This window comes from Gallus gallus, chromosome 4 (assembly GCF_016699485.2).
Source record: "Gallus gallus isolate bGalGal1 chromosome 4, bGalGal1.mat.broiler.GRCg7b, whole genome shotgun sequence".
Taxonomy (NCBI): domain Eukaryota; kingdom Metazoa; phylum Chordata; class Aves; order Galliformes; family Phasianidae; genus Gallus; species Gallus gallus.
The window spans coordinates 83,122,538-83,142,344 of NC_052535.1; the positions used below are offsets into that span (position 1 = coordinate 83,122,538).

Consider the following 19,807-nt stretch of genomic DNA (forward strand, 5'->3'; position numbering starts at 1 on the left):
GAAAAGTAAATACTGCAGTTAGAAGTGGAACAGGGCATAAACCTCATAGTTAAATTCTACTGAAAATACCAGGATTATCCTTAGTAAGTGTATTTGAAGGAAACTCTCCTTTATGACTGTTTCACCTTGCACACAATATACCCGCTGAAAACCAATTAATGGTTAGTGATAATTATCTGAGATTGAAATTTCTGCCTATATTCATTTTTAATGATGGTTTTGAAATATTAAAAGCAAGGAAATGGACAGATCAAATGATAGATTCATAATCTAGCTGTGATGCCACAGTCAGGATTAATACCATGTAGACGAATATATGCTTTTAATGAGTTGGGACAGAGATAATATGTTAATGAAACACCAGTTTTAGACATCTGAGCATAATGAAGTTTCTTTTTCTTGCTAAAGTTTGGATCAAAGTTAAACCACAGGTGTTCTTCACGCAGTTTAAACTATATAGAAAGAGGAGAATCTCTTGGCACGCTGCTGCCATGCTCTTGTTTGGAGCAGTGAGGTTTTCTAGCAGACCGCTGACCTCAGCACACACTCTGGGAGCTCTGGAGATGGTGGTTTTATATGCTCAGAGCTCTTCTGGGAGGCCTGCAATGGCTCTGAAGGGTGTGAAGAAATAAAACTTCACTCGGCATAAATGCACATTAGTACAAATGCTGCCACATTGTACTGCCAGAGTCACAGCAAGTCAACATATGCGCAAACATGTTGGGCTGAAAGACTGTTATTTCATCTTGAGCTCGTACTTTTGTGCCTGGCTTTTGAAAACACATTCATCATGTACAAGGTTGGGCATACATAGATTCTGCATCACTTTGCAGTCTCTGTAGTCCTTTGTCCTTCTGTGGCCACAGTCGCAGTTACCCACATGGGCTCTGTAGAAGACGGCAGTCTGGACCTGGTCACCAGTGTCTGGAACAAATGACCTTTGGTAATACAGAAAGTGGTTGGATCAATAGGTGCTGCTACAATCATGTTTACACTTACAGCAATAGCCTCAAAACCTTTTGTTTAACCAATGAGGTATTTTAAGATCTCTGACCACTCAGGGAATCTGTAGATGCATCTTTATGTCCTTAGGAAAGGTGCTGCTGCACTAAGAAAGGCTATTCCTGGTGCAGCCACATGTTTTTGCTCTATGGGTTTGACAAACTGCTTCTCCAGCCTGGGTCCCACTCAGATCCATCGGACTTGCTAGCATGTAACTCCAGTTTCTGAACTGCTTTGAGCACCTCACTGCCAGGTACCCTGTTTTAGACAAGTGCTAAAAAGGACCATGCTGGTGCCCAATCCAGGGCCAAAGCATCTGACAAAACAAGGAGTGATTTTTCAGCCTGCTGGCTTGGCTCTCGCAATGTAAGTCTTATTAAGCCTCTCCTGGCAGGATGCTCATGCTGTTGCCTGCCTGTTGGTTTGTGTCAGCTGGATGTCTCATTCCTGTAGGGGATGAAAGGGAGCCAGGTACCAAGCAGATATTTTCTCTTTGAGCACTGCCTGCTTTCTTCATTTTACTTGCAGTTGTTTTCATGTTGTAGCCTACTCACCTGCAGAACAGCACGTTGATGCTACTCTCTCTGGGAATGATGCAGAAGATTTCATTATTAGTGAGATTCTGGAAACTGAGACTCACCAATCATTGAGAAGATGGCCTTGGGACAACCAGTGGGTGCCCCTTACAAACAACCTTTGCCATCAGAAAGCTGTTGGGGGAGGATTTCTGCAGCGGTGAGAGTTTCATCTCTCTTCTAGATTGCCTCCATTTAAACGAGGAAAACTGCCTCTGATGTAAAACAAAAACATCAACATGAGAAAAATATCTGAGAAATTTATGCCTGTGTAACACTTATCAACCAGAAAGCTATCTAGAGGAAGGGCACAGAAATGTTTCAAGGGGTGGAACCTTCCCTAGAAGGAGGGGATGAGAGCTGGGGAAGGTAGCGTCAGGGAGATGGTGGCCTTTCAGTATCTAAAGGGGAGCTGTAAGAAGGAAGGGGACAGACACTTTAGAAGGGTCTTTTGTGACAGGACAAGGGGACATGGTTTCAAACTAAAAGAGAGGAGGTTTATATTTGATATAAAGAATACGTTTTATTACAATAAGGGTGGTGAGGCACTGACACACGTTGCCCATAGAGGTGGTAGATGCCCCATTCCTGCAAACATTCAAGGTCAGGCTGGACGGGGCTCTGAGCACCTGATGGAGCTGTAGATGTCCCTGTTCATTGCAGGGTTGTTGGATTAGATGACTTATAAGGGCCCCTTCCAACTCAAACGATTCTATGATTTTATGACAGCAGATTACATTTGTGCAGGGTAGGGTATGGTATAAAGCTATCACTGTTTAACTTCAGTTGGCAAGATGGAGTTAGAGGTGGGAATGCAGAGCACCAGTGAGTCTGAGTCTCCTGCTCCACTCTCAGACAGTGTTGCCATCTGATGGATTTTTTCCCACGGCTATTGGAGTTTTCCCTACTGAACACCTGACTGCAATGACAGTCAAAGACAACGTCCTATAGGATGGAGAAATCCTCTTATGCTCACGTGACTTGTGAAATATGAACAGAGTAACTAGAGCATTACTACTATTACAGACATTTGTCCAATTTCTCTCTAATGTTTATGTGTTCCGAAGATGCTGTGCATTCTGCTGACAGGACACACTGCTGCAAACTAGAATAGAGGACACATGTCCCTGGGCTTTATCTAACATCTAACCTTGCTTTGATGCTATCTCAGAAGGGAAAGGTCAGGGAAAATTGCTATCTTTTCCCAACAAATTGAGCAGATAAGCAAAGTGCTGCAATACTAGTTGGCAAAGAAAACTGCCTCTTTAAAGTCAGCTTGCTGCAGCAGGATGGATAGGCCACTGGCTCTGGTGGTTCTGGAGGAGCCAAACTTAGGACGTCTGGACTGAGCAGCTTGTGGTTCATAGGCAGCCATGTGAGGCTAAAGACCATTTTTGCATCCAGGTTATGAGCAATTATAGAACTCGAGTCTTGGAGGTCAATCTGGGAATGACAGAGCAAAGAACTGTGTGGAGATGTGACACTGAGATTCATGGTTTAGAAGGCATGGTGCTGTTGTGTTGGTGGTCGGGTTTGATGATCCTAGAGGTCTTTTCTGACTTTTATGATTCCGTAAGCACTGAAGACTCCCAAACTCATAAATCAGAGAAGTGCAAATGTGAAGAGGGATGGAAAGGGTCTACATTTCTTGCTCAGGGACCTGGTGATTTCCTTCCTGTTCTTTGATGCCACCTAGGTGACATGGGGCTTGCTGTTCTGCATCTCAGCACTATTTGTCCCTTGTCACTTCTCATCACATTGCCCTGTCCCTCCTCATCTTTGCATGACCTGACATCAATGACACTGCCGCACCACATGATGCAGGGGCACACTCACATCATGTAGATGGCATGCTGTGGGCAAGCCTCACTTTTCCAGATAAGACCTGACATGCTTTCCAAATTGGTAAGTACACACAGTGTGCCAGAAAATGAAGGAAGATGTAGTAACAGTGTGATGAAAAATGTTAAGTAATCACTAGGAATTTAAATGAGCTAGCACTCCAGGAAAAGACAAAGAATGAGCGTGCATGCATAAGTATATGTTTGTATACATGCGTGTGTATATACATTTGTATGCATCTGTATGGAAGATGAAGATGGTCTTAGAGAAAAATCTGAAAACTTTCTGCTGTTCCTCTGTTATGATATTTCCTCAGTTCATGTGTGATTGATGTGCGGGGGTTGTTCCACATCTATTTCCTATTGCAGACAGAGCTATTACTTAGGTAATCAATATTTAATCTCTATTAAGGGGAGTAATTTTTAAGTCTACTTTAAAAAGTGCATCTGCAGCACTGGACATAAATCATGGCTGTGTGGAGCTGTGCTGGGCTCAGGATCTTTTCCTGTATCTCATGGGAGGAACAGCTCTTTTCATGGGGGGGAAAGAAAAGGAAGGGAAGAAGCTCAAGGAGCTTGGATAGCTTGGACTATTTCAGGCAATGGAGTGGGTCCAACATAGCATAGGCTTGATTCACACCCTTAATTTTGCAAGGGTGGTAGAGAACATGGACAAAGGGTATCAGCATCTGTCCTGCGGTGAGTCAGCATCCCCAGCACAAAGCACACTGGGACAAGGAGGGGATCCCTCCGCTCCTGTACATCATTGGTTGCCAGTGGTCAGACTGTCCCGATCAGGGCTTTGAAGTGACCGCTGCACCAATTTTAGCAGGATCTAAACAAATCAAGAAACGAGCACAGGTGAAATACATACCAGGAATACACCTGACACAGCAGTTTTCCTACCTATTACAATGGTACAAACTTGTGACTGCTCTCCTCAGCTGCTGACTGCTTTCATAGAAATGCATATAGGATTGGTACACTTTTAACACTGTGGAGACATTTTGTTCGGGTGTGATTTGGCCAAAGAGCTTGAGAAAATATTTAGGTATGAGGCATAAAAAGGGGGAGGAGGGGATGAGCTTTATCTGAGATTTATCAGAAATAAACCCTGAGTCAACACAGCCTCATTATTTGCAGTCGTGGTTCAAGGCCAGCAGAATGCACTAGATGCACAAAGGGCACGTTGGCCCAAGGCTGCTGAAAGTTAATATTGTGCAACATTTCTGCAGATGTGCAATAACAAGCTATTCCCAAAAACGATTCTCAGTTCAGCAGAGATTGAAATCAGCAGAAAGAATGAGCACAGGACAGCATCAGAAGGCAACATGTAGCCTACCCATAAAAAAAAAAAAGAAAAGAAAAAAGGCATATATTCCCTTTATTCCTTTGGTTTCATTTGCTCCAGGGCTCTGCTATCTGACTGTTCACACCATACACATGGTGGCTTCTTCCGGACTCCTACTTGGAGAGGCTTTAATCATTTTCCAGCACTAAGATACATATATATAGATGTATCAGGGTGTGCCTGAGGGAGTAATTTATTCCAAGATCTGCTCTCAAAAGTCGTGTAGATGTGCCAGGTTATGCCTTTGGTTGATAAATGGCCAATGTGCAGGTTTTTCTTCTCCAAAGGCATTACCTTCTGTGGTGGCTGCATCTCATGCTTGGCATGAATCAAACATAAGGCTGTATGCTTACAAGTTTCAGCTGCCTGAAGGAGACAGTCCAGGATATTAATGAACAGACTTCTGCCATGGTAGGTCAGTGCCTCATAACATCTATCTGGTAGTCTTCTATCCAACAGCTGGCCATTCCAGGAGCTACAGGGGAAAACACAAGAAAGGTACAGCAAATATTCATGAAATAAATTATGCATAGGAAAATCTTCACATTTATTTGCTAGTGGGAGTTTCTTCCTCAGGTTTGTAGTTTGCACTCCCTCTGAAAAGAAATATTTTGGTTCATAACTGCTGCCTTTTATGATTCTATGTGAGCATGGTGGGCATGGGTTAATGGTTGGACTTGATGGTCTTAGTGGTCTCTTCCAACCTTAATAATTCTATGACTCTATGTTGTGGATGCTCCCAATAAGTTATGAATAAGTCTTTTGGGAGTTTGTCTGAAATCAGATGGTTTGGCCTGTTTCTCATGCTGGGGAGGTGTGAGAACAAAACACCCCTGGCACGTTGACCACCTTTTTACTGTTGTCCTGGAAAGCATGGAAATACAGAGATAAGGCTGGTGTAAGAACTTGACGAAAAAAGATATTTGAATAAAGCTCTGAGGATAGAAGACATTTGCAAGAGTCATGGATAATAGCTGGAAACTGAAACCTCCACAAGTTCTTTAGATTTTTCAATGTTGAAGATTCCTTCTGTGAACGGCTTAATGAAGGCTGGCTCATATTTCACAAGAGATTTGTTTGTCCCCACATTCTCCAAATGGTTTGTTTTACATCCAGAGCTCTGTGTTGGGATGCTTTATTTATGGTCACAGCATTAAGATAGGTCTTGGCAACAGCTCCTCCTACAAATGATAAATATTTGTAAAATGGTTTGAACTGTATACACAGAGATGCTAGATTAATAGATGCAAGACAGTAAAAGCTGAGCTTTTCCAGCGGTGTCTGTATGGTAGTTTTATGCTGTAGCTCTCCAAAATTTTGCCTTGCTCCAGAATTTACTGTTTCAGGCTTCTGCTCCAGACGGTGCTGTACATTACCTTTTCAGTGGTTTAATTTTAATTAGCCATTTTCCCAAAGAAGATTCCAAATAGTAAAACTGTAGGCTGGGGATATCAATTTCCAAGTTTTGTAGCATTATGCAACTCTGCCTATTTTTGCAGGGTTCTATTATGTTTATTTATTTATTTATTTATTATGTTTTTATTTTTATTTATTATGCTTTCCAGTTTTCCTTAATTCCATCTAAATTATGCCCCCACCCCCTTTCTTTTTCTCAGCCTAACTCTGAAGTGACTCACTCTAAAACCTCTATAATGCCCAATATGTTTTGTTCGCATTTGAGGGTTTACCTTATTTCAGACAAAAAAAAGCAATTTCAGTGAAGCTGATATGTATGGTTTTGGTTTAAGGGCTACCTCTCTCTGACATAAAACTACTAAGCCTTTATTGAAATATATATGGTTCTACCATAAACGCCCTCTTTATAGAACGCACCTGGTGCATATAATGAAAAACATATTTGTTTCTCGTAAGAAACCAAGTAACTGTTCTGTAATAATATGTAATCTATTTGATATTTAAAAGGTCATAATTTTACACAAAGAAAAGAAAAATGCAGGCACAGTAAAAAGGAACATAAAAAAAATTTAGCTGCACATCTCACACATCTGTTTTTCTGTTACACGGACAGGAGCAGCTGACTTACATACAGCATGCTCTCATAACACACAGAGAGATGGAAAGAATGTCTTTACTTCATTGGCCCTCAGATTTAGCATTTCCCAGTCAATAAGAATTTAACCTCCCAGCCCTTTGGGAGATAATAACACAATTCCCATTTTTTCAGGCAAGGAGAACTGAGTTGTGGGATGGATAAACACGTTGCCAATTGCCACACAGGAAGCCCTCAAGAGAACTGGAGGAAGCTCAGATTTGCTGAATGTGAGATCAAGTTCAAAGAGCTTCATCTGAATGGCTGAACTAACACAGTGTCTTAAAACCTCCAGCAGATCACACACTACCTGAGCTCTCGGGAGCATGAACTATTCTGTAGGAAAACATAAACCTCTTTTTATGTGTGAAGTGAAACCTGTGAGGTGTAACATCTCCTGCAGCCCTGGGGAAGTCCTGGCTGTGGATACGGTCCTCTGCATTCCTGGAGCAGGTCTAGAGCATCACCCCTCCCTACAGCTGAGCAATACAAGGGGGTCACCACCACCTCTGAGATTTCCCTGACCGAATTTGCAAAGCTGACTCTGAAAGTAAACATGCACCACAGCTGCACCGCTGCCTTTTTGTCGTCTCATAGTATAAGCAACAGCAAAGCACGGGGCTCAGAATACAGTGTATTCAGAATATCCAACATAGAGGTGAATTAAAGAAGTCACAAATCAAAGAAGGTGGGTTTTTTCTTTTTGATTGGGTTTTTTTGGAAGCCTTAATTTCTGCATTCACATGATTATGGGACAGTATTTGATTTCATTGGTGAGAGACTGTGAAATCTTATATAGAGAGAAGTGTATATATGTAGAAGTGTATCTTATATATACATAAAAATGTATTCATGTTTATATAATATATATATATATGTGTGTGTTTTGTATGTATGTGTGTCCCACAATACCAAGAAAACACATGGCTCTAGAAAGAACAAAATCTTCTAGTGAGCAGTTGTGTTACTCACCTTTCAAGGGCTTTCAATGGCTCTTTTAGTGTTCTTATGTTGAACAGTTCTGCAGTAAAGTTGGGACTCTCTAGTGCAGTTGGAAGGTGCTGACACTTGGGTCTGAACAGCCACAAACATGGCTTTCCTGTCCTGCAAAATCTTCTTTTTTTCAAAGCAGTGACATAACTTGAACAGAGGGGCTTGAAGGTGTTTCCCTACCTGAAACGCTAGGAAAGGAAAATTCTTCATATCTTGAAAAAACACCTCGATATCTTGAAAATTAAAGATGTGAGATGAATCCTCTAAGGATGGAAGGATGTGAATGTAGTTTTCTCCTAGTCTGAAGGACTGCCCTATTCTGTAGCCACTGAGGGAAGCAGTAGGTGCTGCTGTGTTCTTGGTGGAGATGGATGACCTCCATGTTTGCATCACCTTTTGTGTTTAAATTGCCTCATCAGCATCTAAATTAGCTTAATAACCCTTGACTCTTGATTCCAAGAACTGAATATTAAAATCCTAATTAAAATCCTAACTAGACCTTGCATTTGAAGAGAAAACTGAATTTTGAGTGGAAAGAAGGAAGGGAGAAAGGAAGGAAGGAAAGAAGGAAAGAAGGAAGGACAGAAGAATCTTTCTGATCTGTTTTTGGCATTCCCAGGACTGTGCATACTGGCCATAACAGACATTGCCTTCTTTGGACTACTGATGAAAGAAGATTCGGATGCATGAATAGAGAGATTTTTTCAGTGCAGTTCTGCTCTTGTCTTTGAACTCTCTTGATGCCTGCTTTCTTTTTTGGCAATTTTCAGTTCCTTTCTTTTGCAAATGTTCCATATTTCCAAAATCAGGTTATTCAGAAAAAAATATTCCCTTTGGATAAAAATCCTTGTGTATAGGAATAGGAGAAGAAAATACGACAGAACAGTCTGTGATAGCATTTGAAGCAAGATTGTCGGATCTGTACTCCTGGCTTCAATATTTCGATATTCTACATTATTGCTGTTTAAACCACTCAACAGCATTATGCCTCATTGTGTATTTAAGTGAAGCCATACATAACATGTTATTCTTCCTTTCCTTCTTTTATTTTCTTTTACTGAACTTTCTCTGTGCTTTGCATCACACCAAACAGTTTCCACTTGCAGGAAATGCAATCTGTCAAGTGGCATTGTTTATTTAGACAAAGCCCTGGATGTTAGGTGTTACAGGCTAGGGCAAGCATCACATCTTCATGGTTCTTCTGTAACAAGCACACTTGGAGAAATTCAGAGATAAGAATGAAAATGCCACCATAATTGTTACAGCTTAGACTCACCTGAGGAATATTCACAGCTCCAATTGCAATGGGACTGGGCTTCTCATGGCAGTGCTGACCTCCTTGAAATACACCCAAGAAGGAAGAGTTAGGACCAGAAGGTAAGCATGGGGCTGGGTTTCCCAAGGGTAACTGACTTGCAAAAGATCATCTAGAAAGCATGTGGTGAAGCAGAGATGTGGACCCACAAGTGTGGGCTTCTGTCGTCATTCTCCTGGGTTGCTGTAGCTGCATGATATCAAATAAGAGGTGGCTGAAGTGAAGACAGCATCAGGGCATCAGATTTATCACGAGACCTGAAAAGCTGTCATGTTCAACAGAATCACTCTAAGAGTGCAGAGCTGAGTGTCTCCCCAGCACAGGTCCTGTGGCACAGCATTGTATGTGGAGATTGGTTCTTGTAGGCTATGCGCAGCATTGCCAGCTTGGTGCACACCAGGATTCAGAGTGAGCTTTTCCTTTCCTCCTTCCCCATTTAGTAGTAACAATGAAGTTGTCAGAGCAAAGAAGAGATTGGTCACACCCTGCCTTTTTTTTTAATTTAAGCTTTAAGAAATTTTTGACTTAACTGACTTTGATTCCAAATGTGTGACAAGCAACAGTTTGCTGTGGTGCATCGAATATACTGCGGTTGTTTAAGCATGCCCACAGCAGGAGAGTTGGAGCTCCGTGATCTTTAAGGTCCCTTCAAACCTAAGCCATTTGATAATTCTAACATTCACCAAGAAAACCTGTTTTCCTTCATTTGAGATTCTTCATTTTCTTAAAGAAAATAAACAGCTACCATCCCAGAGGCGAGCTCCCAAACATAAGGTCCCCAGAAGCCTTAAGTCCTTGGGGAACAGGCTAATGGGGAAAATGAGGTCCCTCTAGGCTGCCCAGGGGTCTTTCTGCCCAAGTCCTGGCCTGCTAAGTCTCTTCCCTCCAAATGCTCTTCATTTTTCTTCCTTCTCACCAGCCGAATTATCTCCCTCTCCTCCATATCTCTGCCCCTTCCTTTGTTCTTCCTTTCAACTAATCCCTTCCTGCTTTTTCCTGGCCCCTTCTGTGCTACATATACACACACTTTTCTATCCAGAGAAGTTAATTTAGATTAAGGGAAGGGGTGATTTTGAGAAAGAATAGCTTTCCCTGAAAAACTCCATGTGGAGATGCCCTAGTTCTGGAATAAAAGGGTTCTCCTATGAACACAATCTTTTGTATGCAGCAAATTAAACCAATTCAGTTTGAAATTATTCTGTTAGGATTGAGTGCTCATCTGATTATGCCCAGACTTAATTGGGAACATCTCCTCATGCCAAACTCACCATAAAGACAAGATCCTGTTCCCCTCCCAGACGTGCATGAGTCCCCCTCCCAGACCATTCAAAGAAAGCAGTACATCTGCAGCCCAACCAACCATGAAGAATTCGGGGAGCTAACATAATATTTGCAAGCCAAACTCTGCTCACTCCTCTGCAGTGCTCCTTTGTCTGTTCAGACTGCCAACTCCAGGGTGAGAAAACTCTCCCCTCTCAGTTTTTTTAAGTGGTGCCTGGCACAGAAAGAGCCCAGCCTTTATTGTATGGTCATAGCAAAGGGAACAAAGGAAGCAGCAAAAAGAGTTGGGTTTTCACATGTGCCTCTCGGTCCCACGTAAACTTTGGTCCTTTTGACATCTGCAGGACAGCAGCTTTCACCCCACTCGAATTTAGGAACTGAACTTAGCCAGCTGCCCTCTGGAAGTCTCCTGCACAGAAAAAAATTATCTCTGGAGAAATTTCTTCTCCAGAGAAAAGTGTTTGGAACAGAAGCTGTAACATAACATGTGGCAGAACCTCGCCCCATTTAGCTAGTGAGCCACAGGATCAACCACCTCAGTCAGGTGCTTCAGGCTGGGTTTCTCAATATATCCACGGACACTTTCTCCCAACGGGGAGGAAAATTTTTGAAGCACAGTGAGAACAGTAGAAGGGCCACAGGCATCAGTCACCAAGGAAATAGTGGGGACCGTGTCCAAGGGTGCCTGAACAGCTGTGGAAGACAATCCAGAGGCCAATATCAGCTTCTAAGGCAACAGCATCAGAACAATTTGTTGTCTTTTTCAACAATCTGGCATCACAATACCCGCCGTTAAGATTTTCAACTAGGAGCATTTTGTTCCTGTATCCAAGAATAATATCAGCAACTTTTGTTTTGCCTACTCATGGATGACATTTGCTGCTTGCTATGTAGGAAACACTCCACACAAATAGCACCACATCCTCCTAGCTCCGTAAATCTATTTTCTGAACTTTCTGCATGACATGGATTGCATTATGCTTCACGACTACCCTCCAAAGTTCACTAGAAGAGAACTAAGCCTGAAAAGCTGGATGAAAAGTTGGCCAGCCCTCTCTTTACCATTGGGAAATCCACTGAAGTTCTAGATTTAACAAGGGAGACAGGAAATGACCCATAGTATCAACAACCGTTGACATTAATTTTAGCTGAAAAAAGACACCAGCGGTTGAATACCCGCACAACCTCATTTCCTCTCCCCCAGCTGTTGTAGGCTCCAGCTCAGCTGAATAGGAGTTCAGGGCTGCGATGAGATGTTTTAGTCACATATATGCTTGTAAACTAAACAAAAGCACAGCACAGTCTGCACTTACGTTCTAGCCTGCTTGATTTTTTTTTTGGCCCAGGGACAGGACATCAGTATGGTATTCAGTTTCTTGGGGTTTCTGAGGGGTAGTTGCTCCTCAGAAGCCTGACATATTCTGCCTGGTGGCCCCAGTGGTCCCATTGCAGCAACATGCCCCTTTTCTCTCCCTTGCATTCACCATGCTGCTTTCTGAATGAGCCCAAATTCTTATGGCCCATTCAGCCAGTGTCAACCATTGGCTCACAGACAACTTCCTATGTTGTGGCACCAGAGATAATTACGATCTCAGCATCCCAGAGCTCAGTCCTGAAGGCAGTGATTTTGCTCCATACAACTCAGGCAAAATCAAACTGATATTTTTACAGGTTGGATATTAGGATTTTTTTTTTCTCCAAAAGAGTGGGTGATGTATTGGAACAGGCTACCCAAGGCAATGGTGGAGTCGTGTGGAGGTTTTCAAGAAAAGGGTGGATGTAACAGTGAAAGATAAGAATTAGTGGGCATGGTGGGGATGGGCTGGCAGTTGGACTAGATGATCTCAGTGGTCTTTTCCAACCTTAATGATTCTATGATTCTAAAAAAAAAAAAGGAAAAAAAATCAGTGCAAGCACAGCATGTTTAAGAATAGGATTGTAATTGCTCACAACTTGGAAGAGATATGCCAGGTCCTTCAGTCATTACTTGCTGGTAGTGAGACAAGGAGATCTGTGAGTAATTCTACTGCAGTCCTGAATCAAGTCCTGGTTTATTGTGGGTGTTAAACGACCGGTTCAGTTCAGCTATCACCAGTACAATATTGCTAAGACACAATGTATTAAGACTCAGTTAACTAGAAACGGAGCTCACCTATCTATAAATTGACCATCCTCTTATTTAAGGACACTTAATGCAAGAATATGATGAACCTGGAAGAAGCAGAAATCTTGAGCAACTGTGTTTGTGCTAAGGGAGCTGTGAGATTTCCTGCCCACTATCCCATGAAGTCCATCAGTCTTTCCTCATCCAATAGACAGTGGGATCCCTTGTCTTTAGTCCAAAAGAAGCCTACAAATGTCTGATGCTGGCTTTTCCCTTGGTCTAGGCTCTCATAAAATTTCCACAGATGTTTGCCTTGGGGTTGAAGCCTCTTCTCAAGGCGCTCATTACAAGCAGCTCTCACACAGCACACTGCTAGTGCAGGCTGCTATGCTGAAGTGACAGGAGGTTATTTTAATTATTTGGAGGGTGATTTTCTCATGAATTAAAATAGGAGAGTGAACTTGTTTATGTTACGTGGTGGAGGTGGATAAAACCATCTATGCATTTTTTTTTTTTCCTGCCAAATGGGCACTTTGGAAAATACCACAAAAACGGAGCTGTAAAGTTAACAGCTGATCTCCCAAGGACCAATCTTCAGCTGGTATCAATTGGTATCTCTTCAGTGTGTGCTGGCTCAGGATCTGGCCCAAGGAGGGATGGTCACCATGGGGCAGAAGCCCAGAAAAGGATACACAGCTCCCACTGGAAACTTCTGAGCTGCCCAGAAGGTTGGCAGGTCCCAATCAGGGGTGTTTTTATTCCTGAAAATATTAAGCAATAAAAAATAAAAATTTTAATGCTTCTTGTTGTGGGTGGCAGCATCTGCTTCATCTCCCCAAAACAGTTTGGTGGCTTCTGAATCTGCCTCCCCTTTTGCTGGCCATCCCTGTCAACAGCATGTTTTATTCTGTTGGGAAAGAGAAAGAAATGGGAGAAGCTGGTCTGGGGGTGGGAGAGGTCACTCATTTAAGTCTTGTTCCTAATCCCTCTCCTGCTGTACACTTCCTGAGCGTCTGTAAAAGCAGATCTAGCCAAGGAATAAGTCACTTCTAACATTATCCTTTAGCAGATGATGTCTGTTTCCCCTCTGTGAACTGAGTCAGAGCTATCAAACCCCCCATGCATGAAGTGAAGAAGACAAAAGCAGAAGCATCCCAGTTTTCAAAGTATTTCTGCGTGTGCTTTTTCTGCTTATTTCTGGTAAAAAAGGCATTAAAAAAGCAGCTTTGTTTTCCCCTCCATGTAGTTTCACACTTCAAATTTCTTCTACTTTTTTTTTTCAGTAGTTTTAAATGAACAGCAGTTTTCTCTAAGGATTTAAAAATCTTTTTCATCTTTTTTTCAATAGCAGAAGGAGTTGGGAGTAATGAGCTGAAAAAAAAAATGAAGCAATTAGAAAAGAAGGAAGAAAAGAAAAAAGCTAAGAAAAAGTCTAACTAACTTAAAAATAGCTTTTATTGTAACCATAACTAACAAATATTTTTCTGCAATATATTTCATTTTTGTGAATCACATCTATAGTATCCTTGTAGCCAGAAGCACTGTTAGTATCCTTATTTAGTTGCACGTAACATAGAAGTGAGCTGAGACACAGAATCATACAATCATAGAATGGTTTGGGTTGGAAGGGACCTTAAAGATCATCCAGTTCCAACCCCCTGCCGTGCACAGGGCTGCCAACATGGGAGATCCCTCTGATGGAAGGCATTTTCTGAAATCTGTATATCACTTCAGCTCCAACCCAAACTTGTTTTAGACTTACCCAAACTGACCGAAACCTACAAAGCTTGTATTTCACTCATCGCAGCTGCTGATCTCTCACAAAAGAATGAAGTCAGTTTGTGGCCCTGGCAGGAATCAGACTGACAAATACCTTTTTATCCCAACTGTTATTGGGATCCAGCTCCCAAAACGCTCAGGTATTTCTGGCTGCACTTTCTAAAGGACTTGGAGCACATGGTAGTGTATGCCTTCCCCTCCATGCTGCATTGGCCTTTTCAACTTGATTAAAATGCAGATTTTAAACTGTTTCAGTGGGATTTGTGTGCTGGTCCTAAGCCCACAAGCTCCTCCAGCCCAAGGCAGAACTGCACTTTATTTTGCTGAGCCAAGACCAGTGATCTCACAAGAGCCCTCACTCAGTGCTCCCTGGAGCCCATGGGGGTATCTTTGTCTTCAGTTACCACAAAATCATGTTTCTTCCATGAATGTGCCTGGTAGCTCCGTGGCAAAGAGCTCCCCTCTTCACAACTCACTGGGGAAAATGACTCTCCTTTTGTATCTTTTCTTCTCTGAACTTGCCACTAACTGGTTTCATCTGACATCCCCTAGCTCCCGTGTCAGATAGCAAAGCATCATTTCTATACATTTTTTCCAGCCTAATCATGATCTCTATCACATCCCCTTCAGCAGCATCTTTCACCGCCTGAAGTATCTGAGTCCATTTATTTGTGCTGCTAGGCTGCTTGAGAGCTGAATTAATCTTTAATTATCTGTTTAGTCTATTCTTAACCTACTGTTAGGGTTTGGCAGCCAGGAACTACCCCAGCATCTGATCTGTGCAAGACTGCTATATAGGATCCACCAAGAAGGAGATCCTGGACAGAGGCACTGATTTGTCCTGTGGCATTTTGGACACCAAAGCCCATCCTGAAGTGTCATCTAAGGGGCCAGTCCCACTCATTGAATCAACAGTCACAATAAAAAGGCTGTCTTCCTTGCAAGGAGCAGACCCAAGCAAGGTGCCTTTCCTTTGCCCTTTTGTCATTTCTTCCCCAGCTTGGTGCAACATCCCAAGGTCTGAAAGATGACTACAGTGGTGTGGTGGCTCCTTGCTAGCAGAGTGGGCACATGAGGTATACGAGTGAGACAAGCTTGCAGGGCACAGCATCAGAATACACTGCTGCTTGGTTTTTCTTCCCTAACCAATTAATTCAACTTCAATCATTAACGATAGCATTAAGTGCTTTGCACTAACAAACATCACAGGGAAGTCTCACAGGGGCAGAGGGCTCAGCATCCGACAGAAGCTTGGCAGGATGAAGCCTCTAAGTGGCTGCATTTCAGCTACCATCCAGTTTATTCAGCCCGCAAAACGTATTCCAGAAACACACGCCTGCAGATGTCTCGCGCACGCATTGCCTTACTGATCATCATAAAAAAACTGCCTATGCTTTCATTTCATCCATACCAGATGGCGGCTGTGACACTGGGGTCTGTCTTATTTCCATGCCATCCACAAAGACCTTGACAGAGGGAAGAAGAAAGGTACTTCTACCTTGGGCAGCTCTGCCAAACGCACCCTGAAGACCCCACACCCTGCTCCCTCTAATTGCGCTGTCGTTGTCTTGCAGCATGAACTGTTCCAGCTATCTGTTTTCTTTCAAAGTATATTTGTTTTATATCTGACATGTTTATATATGTTAACTGTTTGCTATAGATATCTGTCAGCTTCAGTGGGTAAAACCAAAAAAAAAGAAAAAAAGAAAAGAAAAAAGGAAAGAAAAAGAAAAAAGAGAGATTGGCTCTATGCCAAAGGTATGTTTCTTAAAAGCACTTAGCTTCTTGTCACATGATTATGCATAAAAAGAGAAAGGAGAGGAGGGAGGGTGGACTGACAAGGAGTATTGTGTTTTGAGTACTGCGAAAAAATTTCATACAAAAATGTACCAGGCTTTTCAGATATCAGCCTAAGAGCCATAAAAAGTTGTTTTATAGTCCTAGGAACGATACACAAACATGGGTATACTGTTTGTCATAAAAGCTGCTCTAAAGAGGGGATCGCGCATTATGATTCTCAAAATATGACATTTATGAGCTGCCTTTGATTGTTACCAGAATGTTTTTTAATGAAATTGAAAATGTGTGTGTGTGTGTGCATGTATGTGTGTGTGCAATAAGGGTATGTGTCACTGAGAAAGAGACATCCTCTAAAAAATTATTCTTCACCCAAGCGAGAGGTTTTCATTTTTCTCCCTTTCAAAAAACAGAGTACAGCCCTCCTGAAAGGAAAAGAAAAAGGCAGAAGCAACAGTTTCTTCATATTTTGAGAGAAATATGTGCAACTTCCTGGGACCTTTTTCCTTTTGTTTTCATTTCGAGCAAGAGTATGCGTTGGAGCTGTGCAGTATCCTCTTTCCTTTCAGATACAGCTGCACTCTTCTGGATGAAGGTGGAGATATGTGAATCTGTTCCCATGCCAAAGTCATTTGCTAAATTGTCTCTTATGCTTTAAAAGGGCTCAAATTGGAATTACATGGCACTTGCACCTTCTGCTGTTCCATACCCATGGTGCCTAAATGCTGACAGCAACGGCATTCATTGCCTTCTTGACATTTCTTACCGTGTGAGGTGAACAAACTCGCCAGGATGAGACACATTTCTCATTTTGTATTCAACCACTCCACCATTCTCCCTGTCCAAAAGCCATGTGGGAGTTGGATCATGGCTTGTTCTATCCACTCTGCTCCACTCTTACTTTTGAACAGATCTGAAGATTGTTGGAAGAGGTGGTGGATGCCCTATCCTTGAGGACACTCAAGGTCAAGCTTGATGGAGTTCTGAGCACCCGATCAAGCTGTAGGTGTCTCTACTCATTGTAAGAGAGTTGGATTAGATGGTCTTATAGGGGCCCCTTCCAACTCTCTTTCTATGAGAGCTAGGATGCCCTTCATCATTTTCTGGAGCAAGCTGGTTTTCACATCTTGTTTTACTGCATGAGACTGCTCCTCACAGGACAGCAAGCAAGCAAGCCTGGGAAGACTCAAACCTCTTTCATTTATAATCAGAACACAGCTGAGCCCAAGCTAACGACCCAAAATGAAATACAAATTGATACAGGTTGGGCACAGAACCATAAAAATGCAGCCTTGCAGCATCTGACCCATTAGCACTGAGCTTGAGCTCAATTGGTGCTTGAGCTGAAATTGGACCCGGTTGAAAGAAATGATGGAAGACCTATGCCTGCAGTTATAGTGTGAAGGATCCAGATGCCTGGGATCTGTTTGTGCCTGTTATTTGCAGCACAGTGATTTATTAGCAGAACTCTGGACACAGACCATACTGGGCAACTCTTTCTTAGATCTTGGGCTACAGATAGCTGGGAAAGCAGACAGACTGTTTGCAAGGAAATCAAAAGCACTTTGAGTCTTAACTGCTGCATGATTCATCTCACAAACTGAATTCAGTACAGCAAACTGTTGCCCTGCAGACAAATTTCATACAAAATGACTGTATAAAGCACCAATGTTTATATGCTAGGCTGATGTGGGTTGAAGGCTGTTTAAAATGGCTGTGGATAGTTATGTAATTATTTGAGAACAGTAGGGCACAATAAGTGAATATAAACATTGAAGAAAACTGTACGAGTTCACTGCGTGCTTACATGAGTCCGTCATCTTTTCTTACAAATGTCTTTCTTCAAATATAAATATAAAGAAATCATAAGGTGTGGAAGAATTGAGTGTTTGGTGTTTGCTCACATCAAAGACAGCTCTTAGGACAATGCCTTAATGTCCAGTTGTTTGGGTACCGGGTTTGCATCCAACTCTGCAGACCTAGTTTATCTTAATATGTATTATCTTATTTTATATATTAGGGTGAGCTTTACAGCAGTGTATGTGAAGCATAAGGAGCTAGTAATGAATGTGTGGAAGTAAAGGATGGCTAAACCACACTGGCTTCATGAATGTCATGGTAATCCAGGATGAAAAACAGACAATGAATTTTCATGAATAAGTGGTGACAGGTCTGCCCTAGTAACTTATCTGATAAGCAGGTTCCTTCTTACAGTTAACGTGACTTCAGCCAAAATGGCAAAAATTATTACGTGAAATCTTTTGGAAGATAGTAACTAAGAAAGATAATCTTACGTTTAGTGAACCTGACTGCCTTCCCAGAGAGTTTCTTTTCGACAAGGTGCATTTCTGGTAAAACACTCACTCTCTTGCTGTTTTATTTCTCCACCAGTAAAATAAGGACATGAATCAAAAATATATTTGTTCTTACTGTTTTCAGTTCAGGTGAAAGTTTTTCAGGAAGAAGCTTTGTGCTTTCACAGCACTTTACATCGAAGTCATGATTCACAGGAAGCCTCCATGTTCTAAAGATTAATGAATAGAAGCAACAATTATCTTTTGCCTTCCTTACCTAGCTGCAAGCATGCTTTTTATGCAATTTTTCATGCAAAAATAAGTAATTCTGCTGGGAAAAAAAAAAAAAAAGAGATTATACATGATGTGCTATGTGTGAAAGGGATCTTGCCATCCCACAAAGTGAGAGGGTATGGTTTATATCATGATTACAGTAGCAAAGTTTCTCCTTCAGAAAGAAGTATGTCATAATCCTGCACTGGTGTAATGCCAGGCAGGTCTGAATCTATATGAGAGATTATATATACCACTGAGCACTAATAAGGCATTTCCTCCAACGTAGTCAGGGTCTCCTACTATGGTCAGAGAGTTGGTAGTTTCTGGACTAGGGCTTGCATTTGTTAATGAGCTTATCTGTCTTAATCAGTGAATGAGGCATAGCAGTTGGAAGAAGGAAAAGAACAACGAAGGAAGTAGAGGTGACTTTAAGACTGGTAAGGTTATTTCTTTCTTGTTTTATTTTCTTTATTATTTGATTTCTTGGACGGTGTGATGTCTTATCCTGTTAAGTGAAGGAACATGAGAAGAGTGTTATCTGTATCTCCAAGCTGGTGGTATCGGTAGAAGTGATATGTGAGGCTGGGAATCAAGGTCCCAACCCATTCTGCTCATGGCTGGTTCACTGTCACAGAAATTCAAGGGCGACAGACCTTATACCATCAGGAAGAGCCACAACATTCCCAAGGAAAAAAAAAAAACATAGCAGATATCCCTCCATAAGAAACAATCCGGAGTAGGAACAGGCTTGTCTAGTGTCCAGCTGAAGGTACCAGGGCTTATCTATAGTGCTGAGCTGCTGTTTTCAGAGTCATAAGCAGCCACCTGACGTACAGCGACAAGAACAAGGCTGTCTTGGCAGTCTACACCAAAGAGGCTGTCTGAGAGCCTTCCCAGGCAAAAAAAAAAAAAAAAAAAAAAAAGAAAAAAGAAAAAAGAAAAAGGCCTTGACATCACTTCACTGCATGAAAAAGCTCAGAAGGTTTGGTTTTTACTCCAAGGCAGATCCAAAACACATTCTGAAACCTTGAAAGTCATCGTAAAATGGATCCGTTGTCTTCCTGCCAGCTCCAGTCAGCTGGTTGGGCTGCAGATTAAAACAAGTGTTGCTGTAAAACACCCAAAACGGAGAAAAGCACGATTTTGTTT

The 19,807-nt window shown here is 42.0% G+C and overlaps 2 long non-coding RNA genes across 2 annotated transcripts in view; one reads left to right on the plus strand and one right to left on the minus strand.

Moving 5' to 3' along the window:
- Positions 1-459: 459 nt before the first annotated feature.
- LOC112532363 overlaps positions 460-19,807 on the minus strand; it is a 32,664-nt gene continuing 13,316 nt past the window's right edge. Inside the window, exons 2-5 of the long non-coding RNA XR_006939201.1 lie at positions 5,123-5,244; positions 4,059-4,253; positions 1,557-1,792; positions 460-1,449 (exon numbers count right to left, since the gene is read on the minus strand). This is a non-coding gene — a long non-coding RNA (uncharacterized LOC112532363). The remainder of the gene's footprint in view (positions 1,450-1,556; positions 1,793-4,058; positions 4,254-5,122; positions 5,245-19,807) is intronic.
- LOC112532364 lies at positions 5,131-19,744 on the plus strand. Its single transcript, XR_003075031.2, has 3 exons — positions 5,131-5,267; positions 6,955-7,507; positions 19,029-19,744. It is a non-coding gene; the product is annotated as an uncharacterized LOC112532364 (long non-coding RNA).